The sequence below is a fragment of the Mus caroli genome, chromosome 4, assembly GCF_900094665.2.
Source record: "Mus caroli chromosome 4, CAROLI_EIJ_v1.1, whole genome shotgun sequence".
NCBI lineage: Eukaryota > Metazoa > Chordata > Mammalia > Rodentia > Muridae > Mus > Mus caroli.
In genome coordinates this window covers 98,910,550-98,922,343 of record NC_034573.1, presented here as the reverse complement: position 1 = coordinate 98,922,343, position 11,794 = coordinate 98,910,550, and positions in this window count along the sequence as shown.

The window sequence follows — 11,794 nt, the reverse complement described above, 5'->3', positions numbered from 1 at the left end:
AGTGCTGGGATTAAAGGCGTGCGCCACCACACCCGGCCCAGGTCATGGCTTATTAAAAGTATTTCTGTGTTCAGGGATAGGCCTTATGAGCAGAATTTAGAAGAGACCAGGCAGGCAGCAACACACGATAGCTAGGAAGCAGCTGTACCCAAACAGATGACATGATGAAGCTGTAGGATAGAGGTAGAAGCTAGCTGACTGGGGAGTCAGCATGAGGGCAGAATTCCAGGACTTGGATTGGCTGGCTGTAGGGTGACCAGGAAATGAAGGATTAGCTCCAAGCTTCCAGCTTGGGGTGCCATTTCTTGGAGTCAGGACGCCTGAACAAAGGGAGATGAACTGGTCTGTTGGGAGCACCAGGAGTTCAATTCAGAACATGATGGAAGTGTATCAGGACTCTTGGTAGTCAAAACAATTAGGATATACTGTGGTAATGAGCTTTCTGCCACTTACAGCATTCAAATAGGGGCTGGATACATAACAGCTGAGGGTTGATTTGCCTCTATCTTATGCAAGCAAGGCCATCTGATCTCTCAGACCGGACAGTCTGTGATGTGTGTTTTGCTGTGTGTGTACGTATGAGGAACAGCGCTTATCAGCTATGGAACGTGCCTAATTGAGGAACCTTTGCTTTGAAGACCTGCCTTGCTTACAGGATCTTGGCCTGAAACTGGAACTAGGGAAAGTTCCCTATGAGCATGATGAGAGGCACCGTCATCGTAGCAGATCACAGGGAAGCGGTCCATAGTGAGGTTGACTTAGAGTCACAGGCCAAGGAAGATCAGTGGTCTACACCCAGGTTCCCTCACCCAGTTTGTGGGCAAACGGAGGGCCTTGCCCGGGGTCACACATTAGGGCATAACTCCTCTGACAGGTGGGAGCATGTCAGATTCCTGGGCTGTCTCCTTCTGCTCTAAGAGCCTCTAGCGTTTGCAGCCTGCCTCTCCCTCTTCCTACTGGAGAGGCTCTGGAACACAGGTGGAAAGCGATCCCGGTGCTTTTTAATTAGGAGGATACAAAGAGAGTAAGTCAGACGGCCACCCCCACTCACGCACGGCTGGGAGGCTAAGTGCTCCCCAAATTACACAGCAGATGCCAGGGCTTCAGCAACAAGACCCAGCTTGACAGCTTTGTCGTAACCACAGCCAGTGTGCAATTTTGTTTTTTATGTTTGAACTCGGCAGTGAGAGGTAGGCATATCACAGGCGGGAGAAATGACACCCACAACCTCACACACACAAAATGTGTGCATACATGTCTATGCATAAGTAAGTGTATTTGTATATGTACATGAGTGTAAACAACAGCAGTCCGGTTTAATTGACCCTTTTGTCAGGAAGCTTGGTCTGAGCCAGGCTGGCTTAGAAGACTGTTGCGGCTTGTGGGGCAGGCAGGGGTGCCAGCTCAGCCTCACTGCTGTGTGTAGGAAGCAAGTCTGGGGCATCCTTCTTCACAAGGAACCTGTACTTTGCCAAAGTGCTTAGGACTTTCTGCAGTTATTTTTCTGAGACCCTACATCCATTTTAACACGTGGGGCTCCAGGTGGGGCCACCCTGCCTCCCGTTCTGCCCCAAGTCCTCATTGGGTAAATGATTGTATGGGTAATTTTATGTGTCTACCATTCATTTGTTTGTTTATTATTTCTTTAAGGGTCAGAGCTCCAAGATGGCTCAGCAGGAAAAGGTGTCTATCACCAAGACTGACAGCTCAACCTGGGGCTCAGGCTGTAGAAGGAGAAAGCTAACTCTTGAAAGTTGTCCTTTGACATATAGCATCACACACACACACACACACACACACACACACACACACACACACACCGCCCCTAGGCTCTTTAACCACAGAGATAGAGACAAGGCCGGAGGGTGGGGTACCTCCTCTGTGTTCATGTCTTCTCAGCGGCTCGGCTCTGACCCTGCTCTGCACTCTTCTATCTGGTCTCAATCTTTTAACATTCACTTCTGCTGTGTCACTTTCCTGGTCAGGCAACTTTAGGGACCCTCCACCACCACCCCCCCCAGCCTAATCTGAGGAATAGATTCCAGCTCCTACACCATCCATGCACGGTACCTGAGCCTTGGCTCCCTTCTAACAGCTTGATTCACATGCCATGCATTCAGCCTGCAAAGTTTTGGTCAGTCCTTGTTTTGTGCCAATCTCAGGAACATAGATGCTTAAGTGTTCAGGAGCTAAGTGTGTTTTGAGAGCTCAGAGTTGGGGGCTCTGAGGAGGGGCACGGACAGAGACAGAGACTGGGTTCCTGCCAGCTCCCTTCTTGCTGGTTTCCTGTTTACAGCTGCCCATCCCGCCAGCACAGCACACAGATGCTCCAGAGAACTTTGGTGAATTTTCAGACCTGCAGTTCAATTACAGAAAGAGAAGCAGGCAACTTGGAATCCGCCTTCAGCAGCCCTGAAAACCTCCGAGGAAGCCCCTCTAATCCCTCCATGTCACAAGCACTCCTCCATTTCTGCCTTCCTCTCTCTCCCCCCTCTGAGGACATATGGCCCCTTGAAGTTTTTGTTTGCTTGCAGGGGAAAAACCCACCCTGCCAGTGTGGAGTGTTTCTCTTTCTCTTATTATTATTATTATTAAGCATCAGGAGACAGCAATCTGCGTGCAGATACCGTGCGTGCATAATTAATAAAAAATCTCATTATTTATTTATAAAAAAGACGCATGGGGAACTGGAGAATTAGGGCTATCCCCATTATCTGTGGAGAGTAGGGGAGAGACAGTTTTTGAACATTTGGATCCTTCCAGAGAAGCAAATCTCTATGCATGCAATGAATAAAAACCCATGTGCTCCTGTGGGGAGTGATGGTCTGTGCCCAGGGGGCATCCGAAAGCAAAAGCGTGGTCAGGAGCTTAAAAAAGAAAAGGGACCGATGAGAGTCTAACGCTCACTCATGGAGCAGAGTATACCATGTTTGAGGAGACCGGCAGGATAGAAATACTGAGAGACACGGGTTTGGTAGCTAGTCCAGGTCTTCCCAAGGAAGATAACCTGGGGCAGACTCCAGACTCTGGGAGAAGAAGCTGGCGGGGGAGATGCTGGCACAATCCCATCACTAGTTACCACATAAAAAAAAATCCAGATGCCAGGTGAGGGGAGCCCCTGGGTTGGCTATGACTAGGTAGGTAGATGATTTTAACTTGATGGTAATGGCGGGATTCTACATGGCCGTTTTGCCCTTGGCCTCCTGCTTCTCTGATGCCCGGGCAAGACCTTCAGAATTAACAATCCAACTTATTACGTAACAAACCCTGAGATCAGGGAATCAGGGACCAGCCTTCCCAGGTTTGCAGAGTCCGGGGTGAACCTTCTCACTCTCTCTCTTCTCTCTCTCTCTTTTTTCCCCCTTGAGACATGCTTTAAAATAGAAAACAGGCTTATGCAGGAACCAACCCATAGACAGGGGTTGACTGGCAGGGATCTCCCCCACCTTCCAGTGCAAGTAACTCGTGCAGTGGAACGCTCGCTCAGTCGCCCCGGGTGGTGGGCTCCGGGAGGGGTGCGGGGAGCGCTGGGGGTTTGGGCCTGGGCAGCAGCCCCCGCAGTGTTACCCGGGCGCGTGCAGGGAAACGTCTCAGCAATTCCAGCACCCGAGCGGAGCGCGCGGGAGGGGGGGTGCGGGGGGGGGGGAACGGGCGGCGCGGGGCACCTTGAAACCGCCGGCGGCCGCGCGCTGATTGGCCCAGCCGCCGCCTCGGCGTTCCAGCCAGGCGCCCCTCCCCCCGCGCCGTCCACCCCGGAAGGAATTTCCTCCTCTGGCGGCCGCTATTGTTGTTCGTCTTCGCTGTTTGGGTCGGATCGCGTAACCATAGTATCCAAACTGTGTCCGTGCGGGGCCCCAGCCCGGGACCCCCGTGCCCCCCAGAACGACCCTCCACTTTTTTCTTTTTGCAGTCTAGTTATCATGACTTCATCGGACTCCGGGGAGCAGAGGAGGGGGATGGGACGGGGGGCGGGGAGCTGGCCCAGTCCTGGCGGCCCTTACTTCGAGATGGTTTCAATTAGAATTTTTAAAAAGTCTGCTTTGTGGGTTCGGGGCTTTTACATCCCCCCCTCCTCCCGTAAAATCGTTGGCCGGAACTCGAATGGGGCTTTCCCTCCGTTTCCCCCCTAGAGCCTTCGCTCCAGCCGGACTTCCCGGCTCAACCGGGCGACGAGGGCATTTGCAACAGGAATCATCCCCTAAACGCACCCCGGACCTCGCGGCTGCGCTGGCGAGGCCGGCGATGGGGGCCTGGACCCTCGGACACTACAGCCTCGGGGCACGTCCTGCTGGGGTTTGGGGCTCTCAGGCGATGCTCTGGGAGAGGAGGTTCGCGGGATGGATGCCTGTCAGTCACATCAGGAGGGGTGACAGAGGATAAAGGGGTGACAGGGAAGCAGTTGACAGGTTCTTGGGTAGAACAAGCCTCCTAGCCTCTTTAATTTCCCCCCTCATCTCTGAGCACAGACGAGTAGGTGCGTGCGTAGAGCCTGAACCCAATGTCTGCCTCAACCTCTGAAGAAAAATAAAAAGGCAAAACCAGCCTTTTCCCGCGAAGTGCCTTGTGCGGGGAGGGGTGGGAGGCAGCAGCAAGTCCGCACCGAGCGGGCTGCGCAGCGCGGGAGCCCCGGGGCTGGGCCGGCGGCGGGGGGCGGCGTGTGCCGGGGGCATCCAGTATTCCCAGAACCCTAGCGTCCTCGCGGCGCTCGCCCGGGCGGGGGAAGTGGCGGCGGCCCGCCAAGTTCGGAGCAACACTGCCCCCTAGAGGCCGCCGCGGGTCTGCAGGAGGGGTGGAGAGGGTGTGGAGGGTAAGGGATCTAGCTAGTACATGGGACCAGGGCGGCTGCCATAGGGTTAGAGGCCTAATAAGTCCTGGAGCACGGAGCTGGACTGGGGTGGTCCTTGGCAGGTTGGTGACAGGCTGGAGGACGGCCTCCAAGTGACAGTTCTAAGGGCTGGAGGATGGGGTAGGAGGGTTTATGTTTCTGTTCTAGAGTTTAAAACTTGGTGGAAAGTCGGGGGCATCCAACTGCCTTTCTGGAGGATGCTGGACCTTTAAGCTTCCCCAATCAAGTCTCTTGGTCCTGCAGTTACTGAAACAGACCCCTAGAGAGAAGATCCTTCACTCATAGGCTTGTTTGAACCGGCCGTTCTGTTTTCACTGTCGTTGGGGCCATTCTTGAGGCATCAAGTCTCATTTTATAAGTGAGAACTCAGAAATTTCACTTGTTCAATCAGCAGAGAACTGAAGTCCCTGTTTTGTGGTTTATCTCCTGCATCATGGGGACGGGAGCCTAGGTTTGGGGAGCAGTTCAGGCTCTGTTTTGCAGCCCTGAGCTACCCTCTGTCAGACCGGGTGGAAGTGGATGCTCCTGGATGGGGAGAGGGGACCTACAGATAGGTATGCAATTGCAAAACGCTGGGCTCTAGTTCTCAGTGTCCACATCTGTAAAATGGGAGGGGGACATGGGGTTATAAAGAAGGTATCCAGCATCTCTTCCCCCCCCCCCCACGCCGCCCCTTCCCCCCAACACCCTTAGGTGACACAGCTAGGCTCCTCCTCTTTCGTCGGCCACGCCCTCTCTTGTGCTCTTTTTGCTCCTCGATTAGGGTCTGCAGAGCTGGCTTCCTCCCTACTCGCCCTCCCTTCTTCCCTGCAGGGCTCCGGGGGCCGCCCCCTCCTTTTCCCTCCCCTCCTGGCTGGCGCAGAGCTGACTGCGGGAGGGAGCGGTGGGCTCGCAGCCAGCAGAGCGTCAAGTCAGCCCCTGGGGAAGGGAGGGGGTGCACTGGCTGCTGCCGAGGCGCTGTCAAGAGGCTGCAGCTCGCGCTGACGGGGCCAGGGTCCCTGAGGGTTATTTGTGTCCAAGGTAACTGGTGTCCGAGCTGCCTGCTAGCTGCCTCCCTCTTTCCCTGGTGACTGGGGAGCTGTCTGTAGTCATCTTGACTCTTTTCTCTCCCTCTTGCTTACCAACAAGCAGGCACCAAAAGTCTGGTCCTTTCCTTTTTTCCTTTAAGTACCTCTAAAATTCTCTTCTCCATCCTCTCAGGCACCTGCTCCTGCTGGGTCTGGGGGCTCTGAACTGAAGATTCTCTCAGCTTTCCTGCACACCCTGCCCGGTCTTCAGTTACCCGCAAGATCGCCCCTCCCTTGGGTCCCCCCCTGACACATGCATTGTATTCTAGAGACTGTTCTGTTGGCTGGGCTGTGGTGGGCGCCCAGACTTTGGCGATAGCAAAGTGAGCAACTCCTTCTCTGGAGAGTCACAGGTTGCTAAAGAGATAGCCAGTATGGTGGTGACAGAATAACTATTGGTAGAATGAATCATTATTGTCGTCGTCGTTGTTATTATATTGGCAGTATCTCACTAGGTCGCCTTGGCAGGTTTAGAACTTGCTATGTAGATCAGGCTGGCCTCGAAAAATGGGTTCCCTTCTACCCCCCCTTTTTTTTTGAGACAAGGTTTCTCTGTGTAAATCTTGTCCTGGAACTTATATTGTAGACCAGGTTGGCTTGGAACTCTGAGCTCTGCCTCCTGAGCTGGGATTAAAGGTGTGCATCACCATAATCCAAGTCAGAATGGGTTCTTAAGAGGACCCTTACCTAGACTGAGGCAGAAAAGGCATCCCGAGGGACACGTGCTGAGTCCCGAGGGAGAAAAGGAAATTGGTCCCATACCATGAAGCGAAAGAGTAATTATGTGGAACTAAGGTGAGCTGATGATGAACTAAGGGGAGAGATGAAGCTGGAGAGACTCGGATTAAGGTGGACTGTGGTTCACAAATGATTGGCTGAGGGGATTCTCCCTCCCCTTTGTAAAATAAGGTTTCAGTGTCCCTCAGAAGCACCGGTCTTGGAGCATGCATGCTAGGTAGATCAGGCTGACCTGAAACTTGTGTGTGATTGCTCCGCATCTGCCTCCTTGGGGTTACAGGTGTGCAGCAGGAAGCCTCGCCTGAGGGTCCTATCTACTTCACATGGAAATGTTGACTCTGCAAGGGTGGTTTCACACTGGCAGCCTGGGCTCTTAAGAGTCCAAATCTTTTAGCTCAGCCACGGTTGCCGAAGCCTTTTGCTATTACAATAGGACATTGCCATCCACACATGTGTTGAATCTCATCTCAGTGCATGAAGAGCCTAAGCCCTGGGAACTAGAGGATCATGGCTTCAGGATTTGAACACCAAAAGGCTCAAAACTACCTAGACTCAAATCAGAGCCAACTCCCGGCTTTCAAAGGCACTAGATGCTGCAAGCTCTCACAGAGAGCATCAGTGTGATACTCAGGTCTCGGCTTCCTGTTCTAGGCTTTGCACTCCAAAGCCAGTGTCACATCTCCCTCACGTGCTTAGGGCAATGGGACCTGGGCTCTGGGAGACTCTAGCAGGACCAGGGCCTGCCACAATTTGCCTTTGCTCTCAGCCACTTCTAGTCCTCTTCGCCTCAGCTCTCCTGTTTCTGCTGTAGCCACCCTCTCTCCAAAGCTGCCCAGTTGCTTTCTCACTGTGTTGGACATGTCTGGGGCGAAAAGCCAAGGAGCTTCTTCAATCCTTTGTGTAACCAGCTCTGCCTACTCCACATGCACAAGAGACCTCAAACGGGCAATAAAAGACCATTCGAGAGAAGCCTTTTATTAGGCTTGATGTAATAGCAAGGGATAATACACAGAAGAGAAGCCTTTTGGACTGGCCTAACAGGGTTGAGAAAGAGCCTGCTTATGTATCTAGAAAAGAGATGTAGCCCGCAGCCTGGCATAACAAGGCTCTCTCAGGCCCCCTGTGTGACAGTAGCTACTGTGTCAGTAAGGTACTTGTTTTGCTTGGAGTCGTCTCTTCCAAAGCTCGTGCAAGCTGCACGTAGTCATGACTGGATTAAGACCCCTTCAGTCGTGAATCATGGCTTCCTTAGTAGTGGTGAGCTGTGGTGGCAGTGATCCTTGTAGTAGGACACACACACACACTTTTGGTTTTTCGAGACAGGGTTTCTCTGTATAGCTCTGGCTGTCCTGGAACTCACTCTGTGGACGGTGCTGGCCTTGAACTCAGAAATGCCTGCCTCTGCCTCCCGAGTGCTGGGATTAAAGGCACAAATCATCATGTACAGCTTAGTTTTTCTCTCTTCTCTTCTCTTCTCTTCTCTTCTCTTCTCTTCTCTTCTCTTCTCTTCTCTTCTCTTCTCTTCTCTTCTCTTCTCTTCTCTTCTCTTCTCTTCTCTTCTCTTCTCTTCTCTTCTCTTCTCTTCTCTTCTCTTCTTTCTGTTTTTGAGGCAGAGTCTCATGGAGCTGGCCTGGAACTTTCAGTGTAGACCAGAATTCATGACACATTCTTCCTCTGTTTCTTGAGGGTTAGGATCACGGGTATGTGCCTCTACTCCTGCATATAGTTTCCTGAGGGCGATCGATCCCAGAGTGTTCTAAACGCCACACAGCCACATCCAGCAGCCTGCTGTCCCGTTGGGAGGCCAGCTCATCTCTTGGATTTTTCAAGATGCCGCTCAGGCTTTCCTGGCTCTCAGGAAGCCCCGCTGATCTCCAAAGTCAGCTGCTTTCCTCCCCCCAGCTCTCAGGGTCCTTCTGCTCCTTTTAAACCGTAGCCTCCTCCCATCATGGTGTCACAGTCCACACTGGCAACCCCACATCTCTCTCAGCCCTTGGGTCTGCGGCAGCTCATACACCTGGGCACAGAGCAGATGCTCCATTAAGTCTGTGTTGAGAACAGTATCAAAGCTGCTTGTTAGTAAGATGTATTAACGCAACAACACTGCTGTTTGCTGGGTGCTAGGCCCTTGTCTCCTGTTAGTTTTCTCATTGGAAGGTTGATATTACCCCACTTTTCAGATGGGGAAACTTACTGAGGCAGGGCAAAGGAATGTCAAATGGCCAATGTGTGTGCCTGAACTCATTTTGCCTGCTCCAATTAAGATCTGAAAATGTGCAGGGCGTGGTGGCGCACGCCTTTAATCCCAGCACTTGGGAGGCAGAGGCAGAGGCAGAGGCAGGTGGATTTCTGAGTTCGAGGCCAGCCTGGTCTACAGAGTGAGTTCCAGGACAGCCAGGGCTACACACAGAGAAACCCTATCTTGCAAAACAAAACAAAAAAAACCTTTCAATTATTTTTAAAAGAAAGGAAAAAAATCCCTATATGTATAATAAATAGTTCTTAGGTTTGAAAACTCTATAGGAAAGATTTGCTGGGTTTTTATAAGAGGAAAAAAAGAATTATTGGTGAAAGTCAGGGCCCAAGCTTCACCCATATGGCCTGGCCCTAAGTCCTATTGGTCTCCCTGCTCTGCATCTCTGTGCTATCTGGAGATCCCCAGGGGCTTCCTGTAGAGAAGGTGTCTGCCTAGGGCCTGGGTCCCACCCTGGGGAGTGAAGGCATTGTGGGTAGTGAGAAGGGCCGGTGAGGTCAAAGCCAGAACTTAATCAGATGTGCTGGCTCTTTAGAAGCAAGAACGGAGCCAGGCACCATGATGTGTGCCTTTAATTTTAGCACTTACAAGGCAGAGTCAGGCGGGTCTCTGTGAGTTCAAGGCCAGCCTGGTCTACATAGTTCTAGGACAGCCAGGGCTACACAGAGAAACCCTGTGTCAAAAACAAAACAAAATGAAACAGAATAGAAAGGAAAGGGATGAGGGAGAGGGTTCAAGGGTGGCAGATGTCGAGAGGCCAGAGGGCATGGGCTAGCACCTAGGCACGGGGGGGGGGGGACCCGCTGGAGTGCAGATGCATAGGCCTGTGCTGCAACTGGGGTGGGGTACTGGCTACTGCTTATGGAGAGGCTGCAGCAGGATTGTGGGGCAAAACACAGCAGGGCCACACAGAAAAAAAAGTAGAGGTTGGCCTCTGGCTAGCATTTAAGTGCCGCTAAGCCCAGTGGATACCCAGGCCCCAGCATCAGGCATAGGAGCCAAGTTCAGTGCTCAATAGGCTTGAAGTTGGGATGAACCAACAGGAAGAGGGTCTTACAATTGTCAAAGCTGGAGATCAAAATCTGGCACCTCCATTCCTCAGCTGTGTGTCCTTGGGTAATATAATGACTCCTCTGTGTCTTAGCACTGATACTTCTAGTGACAGTGCCTTCCTTCTAGAATATTCCAGAGGCGAAATGAACAGACAGAATGCTCCAAACACCGGTCTAGCTTGCAGGAAATACCTAACATGTACCAGTCTTGTTTCTGTCTTTGCTTTCCTCCCCTGAGGCTCCTTATCCCAGAAGCCTCAGCTCCATTGAATTCTGCTTGTACGTATTTCGGGAACTTGGGGACTGGCATTTGGGTGATGAAGGCTGTTGAATCCTTTCTACACTCTCTGCTTGATTAACCCTCTCCCATGTTTAGAGTCAATGTAGAGGCCTTGGACTGTGAGCCCTTCTCAACCATCCTCCTGGTGGTTACCTCCAACATCTGTTTCTCAAGGAAGTCCTTGGCAAAAGCCCTGATCCATGTCCCCTGAGGTCTTGTGTGGGAGTGTCCTGGAGATTCCATGTCTGCTCAATTAATTAGTGTGTGTATGGGCTGGTGAGATGGCTCAGCTATGTACACACTGCTCTTCCAGAGGCCCTGAGTTCAAATCCCAGCAACCACATGGTTGCTCACAACCATCTGTAATGAGACCTACCCTCTTTTGGTGTGTCTGAAGACAGCTACCGAGTACTTACATATAATAAATAAATAAATAAATAAATAAATAAATAAATATTTAATTAGTGTGTGTGTAGTGTGTGTCTGGATCTCATTTTGTAGACCAAGTTGGCTTAGAACTCATGAATCCATCTGGCTTGTGTGTATGTGTGTGTATATATGTCTCTGTGCATGTATATGCGTGTATGTATGTGTGTGGACACGGCGTCACCTGCTGCGTCATCTCCATGGGCCTCTGCTCCGTCATTTTACTAATTACCTTCTGGTTGCTTTCTGCTGAGCACTAGCAGTCCCCAAGAGCTCCCAGCTTTCCCACACAGCTGCTGGTACTCAGTGTCATCCAGAGTTGGGATTTGGCCACAGTGTTGGGTACTAGTGCTGGCATATCACTATTTCTTGGGTCATTGGTGAGTGCAAGCAGTGTGGCCCAGCTTGGCCATCAGGCCACTGAGGATGCCTGGGCAAAGTCAGTTTGGCTTGAAGGCCTTGAGGTCTGGCAGGTAGGTTCTTCCTCCTTTCTTATTTCAATATTTGAGGACACTAGGGAGAGGCATGAATGACCTGAACATTAGCCATCCCTGTATAGGCAGAGGCACATGCCTGGGCCTCATCTCTCTGTACACCTTATCTCCCTCACCTTCTCCCTCCCTCCCTCCCTCCCCTCATTTTACATCCTTCCAGCTTCACCCTCTATCCTAGATGGTCTCCATAGACCTCGGCAGTTCTCCCCAGCCGACAGTTCAGGCTTCAGGCTTCTCAGCTGACCCACAGGGCCTTTTTCTACTGAGAAGGTCAGTGGGCACTTCCTGAAACAGCATGGAGATTTTCCTATTAGTCAAGCTTCCCCAAAGCCAGGAAACTGGCCCTATGCAGGGTTTGTCCTGAGGAAAAGCCTTGTGTGTAGAATCTCAAGTGCTCTTTGGGGTAATTCTACTCTGTCTAGTTTGTCTTCACTGCACTGTTGACATCTTAGAAACAGAGTTAACCCAAGTCATTTAGATATCAGAATGAGACACAGGTGAGACCTCAGGAAAGCTGTATACAAGGAAGGTGATCCAGTGGCAGAGAGATGAGGGATCAAAGGGGACCACTTGGCTAGGCAGGGTGGCGCACACCTTTAATCCCAGCACTCTCGAGGCAGAGGCAGGTGGATCTCTG